The 8,898-nt window shown below is 32.4% G+C and overlaps 1 non-coding gene across 1 annotated transcript; it reads left to right on the top strand.

Annotated features, from left to right (window-relative positions):
- The first annotated feature begins 2,607 nt into the window (after nt 1-2,607).
- Nucleotides 2,608-2,714, top strand: LOC139846241 (small nucleolar RNA R71). Its single transcript, XR_011758969.1, has one exon. It is a non-coding gene; the product is annotated as a small nucleolar RNA R71 (small nucleolar RNA).
- The last annotated feature ends 6,184 nt before the right edge of the window (nt 2,715-8,898 follow it).

The raw sequence follows: 8,898 nt of genomic DNA, 5'->3' as shown, positions 1-8,898 counted from the left end.
GCATTTTTCTATCATGTCGTGAAAAATCGCCATCATGCACCTTTGAAAAGTTACAGAGGCGTTGCAAAGTCCAAATGGCATGCGTTTGTAAGCAAAAGTACCATAAGGGCATGTGAATGTGGTTTTCTCTTGATCCTCGGGTGCTATTGGAATTTGAAAATGTCCGGAAAAACCATCAAGAAAACAATAGTAACTGTTCTCGGCTAATCTTTCCAACATTTGATCAATGAAAGGTAAGGGAAAGTGATCTTTTCTGGTGGCGTCATTTAATTTTCTATAATCAATACAAACACGCCATCATGTTACAGTCCTAGTAGGAATAAGCTCATTTTTCTCATTTGTGATGACAGTCATGCCACCCTTCTTAGGTACGCATTGAACTGGGCTTACCCATGGACTATCAGAGATTGGATAAAATTAAACCTGCATCAAGCAGTTTAATAATTTCTTTCTTAACAACATCTTGCATATTAGGATTTAGTCTTCGTTGGCGTTGCACATACGTTTTATGACCTTCTTCCATAAGGATTTTATGTGTGCAATACGAAGGACTTATTCCTTTAATATCATGAATTTTCCATGCAATAGCTGGTTTATGAGCTTTTAGCACAGAAATGAGTTGAGATTTTTCATTTTTTGTAAGAGAAGATGATATTATTACAGGTAATTCAGATTTACCATGTAAATAAGCATATTCCAAATGGTTTGGAAGTGGCTTTAACTCTAATGTCGGTGGTTCTTCTATCGATGATTTATATCGATATCTGTCTTCTTCTTTTAGTATTTGAATTTCTTCTGTTGTTGGTTCATATCCATTAGCCATGAGTGTAGCTAACATTTCAGTTTCATCAATTGGTTCAGTCCCTTCTCCTAAAGAACATTCTCCTGTTCCTTGTAATTCTGGAAATTCTTCTAACAATTCTGCATGTGAATCTATAGTTTGAATATAATAACATGTATCATCTGCAGATTGTGGTTGTTGCATGGCTATATCAACAGAAAAGGTAACACTCTCGTCCTCTATACTTAGGGTCAGTTTCTTACCGAACACGTCTATTATTGCTTTAGCCGTGTTTAAGAATGGTCTTCCTAATATGAGAGGAACTCGAGAATCTTCTTCCATGTCCAGAATAACAAAATCTACTAGAAATACTAAAGTACCAACTTTAACTAGCATGTTCTCCATTATCCCTCTAGGATATTTTACTGATCGATCGGCTAGTTGTATGCTTATTCGTGTTGGTTTCAATTCTCCGAGGTCTAGTTTAGCGTATAGTGAATACGGCATTAGATTTATACTAGCACCTAAGTCTGCCAATGCTTCTATTGAACTAAGACTACCCAGAAAATATGGAATTGTGAAACTTCCTGGATCTGAAAGTTTTTCTGGTATCTTATTTAACAGCACTGCAGAACAATTAGTTCATAGTAACAGCCGATAGTTCTTCCATTTTCTTTCTATTTGTGATTAGATCTTTCAAGAATTTAGCATATCTAGGCATTCCTGAAATCACATCAATGAAAGGAAGATTTACATTTATCTGTTTAAACATATCCAAGAATTTGGATTGCTCGGCTTCAAGTCTTTCTTTTCTTATTTTACTCGGGTAAGGAGGTGGTGGTTGGTATGGTTTAACATAAGGCTTAGCCTTACCTGTGTTATCTTCATTAACCTTTTCAACTACCAGTTCTGTTTTCTTATCTTGTTCAGATTGTGGTTCTTGTGTAGTAGGAATAGCGTTATCAGAAATTTCAGGTATTTCAGGTGGTTTAAATGTAATACCACTTCTTGTGGTAATGGCTTTAGCTGTTTCATTCCGGGAGTTAGCATTTGTATCACTAGGTAGACTCCCCGATTTTCTTTCACCTATCAATCTTGCTAGGTTGCTTACTTCTTGTTCCAAATTTTGAATAGAAGCTTATTGATTTCTAAATGCTTGAGCATTTTGTTCATTAGTTTGTTTCTGAGATGTGAAAAACTGCGTTTGAGATTCAACTAGCTTCGACATCATGTCTTCTAAATTTGGCTTTTTATCATCGGTTTGTGGTGGTTTGTTTGGAAAAATAGGTCTTTGCTGATTGTAAGGATTGTTGGATACTTGTTGATTGCTAGGACCTTGTTGGTTATTGTATGGAACATTTCGGTTATAATTCTGATTTTAATTGTAGATTGGTCTTGGCGGTTGATAATTATTCTGATAATTATTTCCAGGCCTTTGGTTCATGTATGAAACATTTTCTCTTTGTTCCATTGTTTGTTCAATACTGAGACAATCTTTTGTCAAATATGGTCCTCCACACTGCTCACAACTAATTCTTATTGAGTGAATATCTTTAGTCATCTTTTCCATTCGTCTCTCGACAGCATCTATCTTTGCGGAAATGGAATCGAAGTCATGGCTAGAATCGGCTCTAGCCGCTTTAGATGATCTAACGATATTTTTTTCTTGATGCCACTCATGTGAGTGGGAAGCAGTGTTATCAATAATTTTGTAAGCTTCAGTTGCGGTTTTCTTCATAATGGAACCACCGGCTGCTATATCTATGTCTTTTCTTGTAGTGATGTCGCATCCTTGGTAGAATATTTGTACTATTTGATAAGTGTCTAAACCATGTTGCGGACATCCTCTTAATAACTTTCTGAATCTTGTCCATGCCTCATATAGAGTTTCATTTGGCTTTTGCGTGAACGTAACAATTTCTCCTTGAAGTCTTACGGCTTTAGATGCCGAAAAAAATTGTTTAAGAAAATTTTCAACTAAGACATCCCATGTATCAATCGCCCCTTCAAGTAATGATTCTAACCAATCTTTGGCTTCTCCCTTTAAAGTCCAGGGAAATAATATGAGATAAATCTGTTCATCCTCCACTTCTCTTATTTTAAATAGAGTACATATCCTATTAAAGGTTCGAAGATGTTCATTTAGATCTTCCTTCGGCGCACCACTAAATTGGCATTGATTAGTCACCATGTGTAGGATTTGTCCTTTGATTTCATAATCTGGCGCATTAATGTCTGGTTGAGTAATTGTGTGACCTTGGCCAGTGCGTTTAGCTCTCTTTCGGTCTTCCATACTTAGAGGTTCCAAATTTTCCATGATTGAATTTGTTGAATCTGAATCACTAGAGGATTCTGATTTAATGGTTTGTTCCTCGACAATCTCTATTTGAATGATTGGTGGTTTCGGAGGAAAGATTAGTGGTTCAGGATCTCTGAATTGTCCCTGAATATCCTCCGGATTCTCAATTGTGAGGTCAGGTTCAAAAAATGGATTATTGGAAATTTGAATTGGAGTACTTGGTCGACTGGATGACGATTCTAAAGAAAAATCAATGACAACAATATTGGCTAGATGTCTTGATCGAATTACAGGTGGTGAACGTATGAAAGGTGGTGAACGTCTTGCTCGGTTCACTGAATATCCTATTAGTTATAAAAATAAAAATTATATAAGTTATCAAATTAATAGACTTTTCTGATTTTGCCCACGTTTCGAATAGCCAATAGATGCAGCAGGTAGCCAAGACCCTTTAAATCGGAAACCCACAACTCGCCACTAACAAATCCAACTGTTACTACAAACCAGAAAATTTTGGATGTCTATCAATTTAACCACTTAAAATAATTTTTCGTTGAAATTTAAAGAAATTTTAGAGAAGAAATAGAAAAAAAATCTAAGTCCTAAAAACTAGAGCGTCGAGAAATAAGAAAGAAAAAGAGTGCGTCGAAAAACGTCGAAAAATAAAAGATCGAAAAATAATAAAAAGAACGTAGCGCGTCGAAACTTAAAAGTCTAAAAACTAAAAATTAAAAGTTACGTCTAAAGGTATTAAAGCTTAAAAAGAATATTATATCCAAAACGGCAATAAATTAAAAAGTACTAAAATCTTAAAACGGCGTCACAAAATTCTAAAGCACCTAAATCTTTATCTAAAGAAAAAGCACTTAAGGGATTTTACGGCAAAGCCTACAAATCTAGAAATAAAAATAACTACGGCAAAGTACTAAGTTACGAACTAATTACGAGCAATAAAAATACAAATGACGTACTAAATAATAAAAATATACAATTTATAAAAAGAGACAAAAAATGATAAAATTACTAATTTTTATAAAAATATTATTTTTATATTATTTATTTTATAAAAGTATTAATTTTATAATTTAATAAAACTAGTTATAATAAAAAATTAATTAAAACTTAAATTACAAATTAAAACTAAAAACTAAACTAAATATTAAAATAAACTAAAACTAATTAGGGTTTATAATTATAATAATTAAATTTTACCAATAATTAATGCAGAACTAGGTCAAAGTGGGCGTGTCAGAACCTCTCATGCGGTCGCATGGATTTTACGGCTTGGGATCATGCGATCGCATGAGATCGGATACCAGGCCTGATCTTGGGCTGCTACAGTACCGGGCCGTAAACTTATATATATATATATATATATATATATATATATATATATAATTTTTTTTTGTTTTAATATTTATATAAAATATTTACAAACTATATTTATATAAAAACTTATATTTTTACAAACTAAAAATAGAAATAGAAATATTTATAATTTATATTTTTTGAACAATTCTTAAAAATATATATATATATATATATTTTTCTTTTTATATTTTTATATTTTTAATATTTAAAACGTATTTTTACAAAAGCGTATTTTTACAAAAGTAAACTAAGAATTTTTAAAAATCTTTTTTTTATAGCGTTTCGCTTCCGGCGTTTAAGCAGTCCCCGGCAGCGGCGCCAAAAATACTTGATGTGCGTAGAGGTGTATACGAAATAGTTATATATTTATTACGAAATACTATTAAATACGATACATTTTTACACAAGTTATTTATTTATTTATAGAGTGGATATACCTAAACCTTGCTACAACACTTGTAGGCAGTGTACCTAATCGTACAGTAGTGTAGTTTTAGTAAGTCCTGTTCGTTCCACAGGGAGCTAGCCAAGTTTAACGCTATATTTTTAAAACTAAATTTGTATAAATGTAAATATAAATATAAGTTGTATTATTATTATAAAAGGGGGTTTTTACCGTTTAATGACCGGTTTGTCGATTTTAAAACTTAAGTCGCAGTTAAAACCTAATGTAAAATATTAAAAATAAATATAACTTAATTTTAAGCGTAAAGTAAATAACGATAATGAAATTGCGATAAATAAAAGTGCGATAAATAAAATGACGATAAATAAAATTGTGATAATTAAAAAGTACGATAATTAAAATGATAATAAATTAAAGTGCGATAATTAAAAGTGCAATTAAATATGAAATAAAGGAATTATGCTTATTTAAACTTCCGTAATCATGATGTTGGACGTGTTGATTTTAGTTTATTACCATGGATTAATTGTCTTTTGTCCTGGATTATTCAATATGTCCATCTGGTGTTTGTCCATAACAGTCCATCAGTCATAAATATAAAGTGCGAGTGTCCTCGTCAAATTATTCTTATGTCCGAAGTCAAATATTCCAACTAATTGGGGACTTAAACTATAATTACACCAATTTTCCTTGTATGTATTTCACCCCTGTTTTAATAAGTCCATTGACTATTAATCCATTCCCGTGTCCGGTTAAATGAACGATTATTAGTACTTATAAATATCCCGTCCATCGTGTCCGATCAAGTGTATATGGTTATTTATTGGTACGTTCAATTGTAAATCTTTATATTAAATTAACAAACTATCATTTAATTAAAAAAATATAAAGCCCATTAATAGCCCATAGTCTAATTTTCACAAGTGTCGTTCTTTTGTCCAAACCCCAATTATGGCACAAAGCCCAATTACCCCGTCTTTAATATTTAGCCCAACATCATGATTACTTTGGCTTAAATAAGCATAAGAATAACTTAGCTACGAGACATTAATTTAAAAAGGTTGAACATAACTTACAATGATTAATAATAGCATAGCATTACACAGACATAATTTCGACTTACACCCTTACAACATTCGCTAACATACCCTTATTATTATTAAATTAAAATTAAAATTAAAATTAAAATTATAATATATATATATATATATATATATATATATATATATATATATATATATATATATATTATGTGATAGATAGAGAAGAGAAAAAGATGTGTGATATTCGGCCGAAAACTGCGAAATTTATAGGATGTCACCAGATTTTTTGTTCCATGCGATCGCATGGGTATTGTTCTTCTTGGCCATGCGATCGCATGGCCTGGGATTCCAGCTCACAAATGTTTGTTTTCTTCTTGCCGACGGTTTTATTAAATAATATAATATATATAATTTTAAGAATTAATTATATATTATATTATATTAATGTGCATAGTTGACTTGTAATTTTTAGTCCGTTGCGTCGAGCGTTGAGAGTTGACTCTGGTCCCGGTTCCGGATTTTCGAACGTCCTTGCGTACTATTTAATATCTTGTACTTTGAATTTTGCATCTTGTACTCTTGTAATTTCGAGACGTTTCTCATCAATAATTTGAACCACTTTGATTGTACTTTATACTTTTTAGCTTTTTGGTCGTTTGCATCTTCAATTCGTCGAATCTGTCTTTTGTCTTCACCTTTTATTATTTAAACGAATATCACTTGTAAATAGAACAATTGCAACTAAAAGCTTGTCTTTCTTGAGGGATAATGCTATGAAATATATGTTCGTTTTTAGCATTATCAACACCTAATATTATTGTAATATACTTACGAATTCGTCCACAGGGAGCAAAGTTTAGGATTTGAAACTATTAATTATTCTAAAGATTTTAGTTGTAAAAAGGGGTTTTGATTTAAAATTAATTAAAACAAAGAAATTAAAAACGAGTTCAAATAGATAAGGGGTATTCACTTAGATTCAATTCCCTAGGTTCCGGATTGCTTTTATTAAGAACAATGTAATTAAATTCCTAAGTATAACTCTCGTTAACCAAGTTCATTAATCAATTAGTAAGATAAGCTGGTGTCCCTAACTAAGATACTAATTCTATCATGAAAGTGTCGATTTTTCACGTTGGTCTCCCAAACGCTTATGAAGAACACAATCAGTCAGTTGTAACAACTCAAGATTATGATTCAGTTGAAGGGTAAATAGGTGTCCCTTTTTAGGCTTCATAGTTACCAACTCAATTGATGGGATTAACTACTAATCTAAGTACACCGGTGTCCCGTATGTAATTCAACTTATCTATTTATTTCTCAATAACCTAGATAAATTAATTGATCTAGTAACTCTCGTTACATCAACCAACAAACTAGTAATCAATGTGATCAATTAATGGGAGTAACTAAGAATCACAATCAGGAATAATTATTAATACATACAAAAGTTTAGCAATCTATCACCTAGGTTCAATCATCTAAGTGAATACAAGAATTTTAGCTACTCATAATTAGACTTGAACAAACAATCAAACAAATAAAGCATAAATATTTAACCATTGTAATTAACAAAAAGTTAAAAGAGATAATACCAATAGTTTAATTGTTTGAACAAAATCCAAATAAAAGATTAAAATCTCACAAGTGAAGTTTTGTTGCAGTAGCCTTCAAATCGTTCGTACAGCCTCCAGAAGCTTAAAAGAAAAATAAAATAATAACTAAAACCTAGTTCTAATTGTATGTCCCCGTCTCCAGGAACAAATTAAATATAATACCCAATAACTGAATATTACTCCGTGGTACATCTCTTTCTCAATGTCGGCTAACAAAAAAATAATAATAATATTACATCCTCAAATTCGTGTAAGCCCAAAAGCAATCGACCCACGTGCATTTTAATCACCGACTTCTTATTTTTCATCTTTTTGATCCAAACGTGATGTTGTTTAAAACGTGACAAAGTGCGTCGAGCTTGTTTCTTCTTTAAGGCCATCAACATGTCACGTTTGAGATTAAATCTCATGTTTGAACCCACTTTTATGACCTCACGTTTGGTGGCAATGAGGTCACCATAGGCGACTTTTTTTTTTTTTACAGCAACTAACCTTTATTTTTTCAAGCTCCGATCTACTCTCTTTAATTATCTCACGAACACGAACAAATCACCAACTTTCGCACATAACAAACCTGAATTTCACTTTTAACGATTAAGTACAAAAAGTCCTTCAAATCACCACTAAAATAGTTGAACAAGACCGATATTCCCTTAGATTGCGCGTGTAAAACATGTGTAAATTAGGCAATATCAAAATCCCCTACACTTGAACCTTGCTTGTCCTCAAGTAAGCTTTATCTTCAAATAATAAAACTCAATTCAAGATTAAATGTACCCGAAGCGTCTTCAACAATAATAAGATTAAGATACACCGTTATCATCCTCAAAAGCAAATAAATACAAAAAGTGTGAAGTTCAACAAGCAATCGCAAGGTTTAAGCCTTCATTCAAACTCAATCTTCTAACATCAAACTCGTGATTACCCAAAAGCTTCAATACCCCGAATCAAGAACACCATGTGCGGAACCAAGAAAAATTTGGCCTTAGGGAAAACAAGACCTTAAGAAAACCATTTTTGCATTTTAAGAACAGGAAAACTATTCAAGTTTTTACACAAAACCTGTTTTTCGGAAATTTTGGGTTTTAAGGTTATGTGCTTTCAAAGCCATCTCGGTTTTGAGATACCCGCACGGACAATTGTTAGCCTGGTATATTATCTATGATAAACTACTTCCCGGTTCGAAAGCGATGAGATAACAATTGTCTTGGGCTCAAAAGGCGGTGTGCATACAAGCCTTCTCGGTTGTGGGACAGCCGCACGGGTTGTTGCCAACCCGGTATATCACCGAAGTGAACTACCTTCCGGTTCGAAGACGATGAGAAAACAACTACCTTGGGTGTAAAAATTTCGGGGGGTCTATTGCATGAAACCTGAAAGAC

Source organism: Rutidosis leptorrhynchoides, chromosome 4 (genome assembly GCF_046630445.1).
Source record: "Rutidosis leptorrhynchoides isolate AG116_Rl617_1_P2 chromosome 4, CSIRO_AGI_Rlap_v1, whole genome shotgun sequence".
Classification (NCBI taxonomy): Eukaryota; Viridiplantae; Streptophyta; class Magnoliopsida; order Asterales; family Asteraceae; genus Rutidosis; species Rutidosis leptorrhynchoides.
This window is presented reverse-complemented; position numbering and strand designations above follow the sequence as displayed.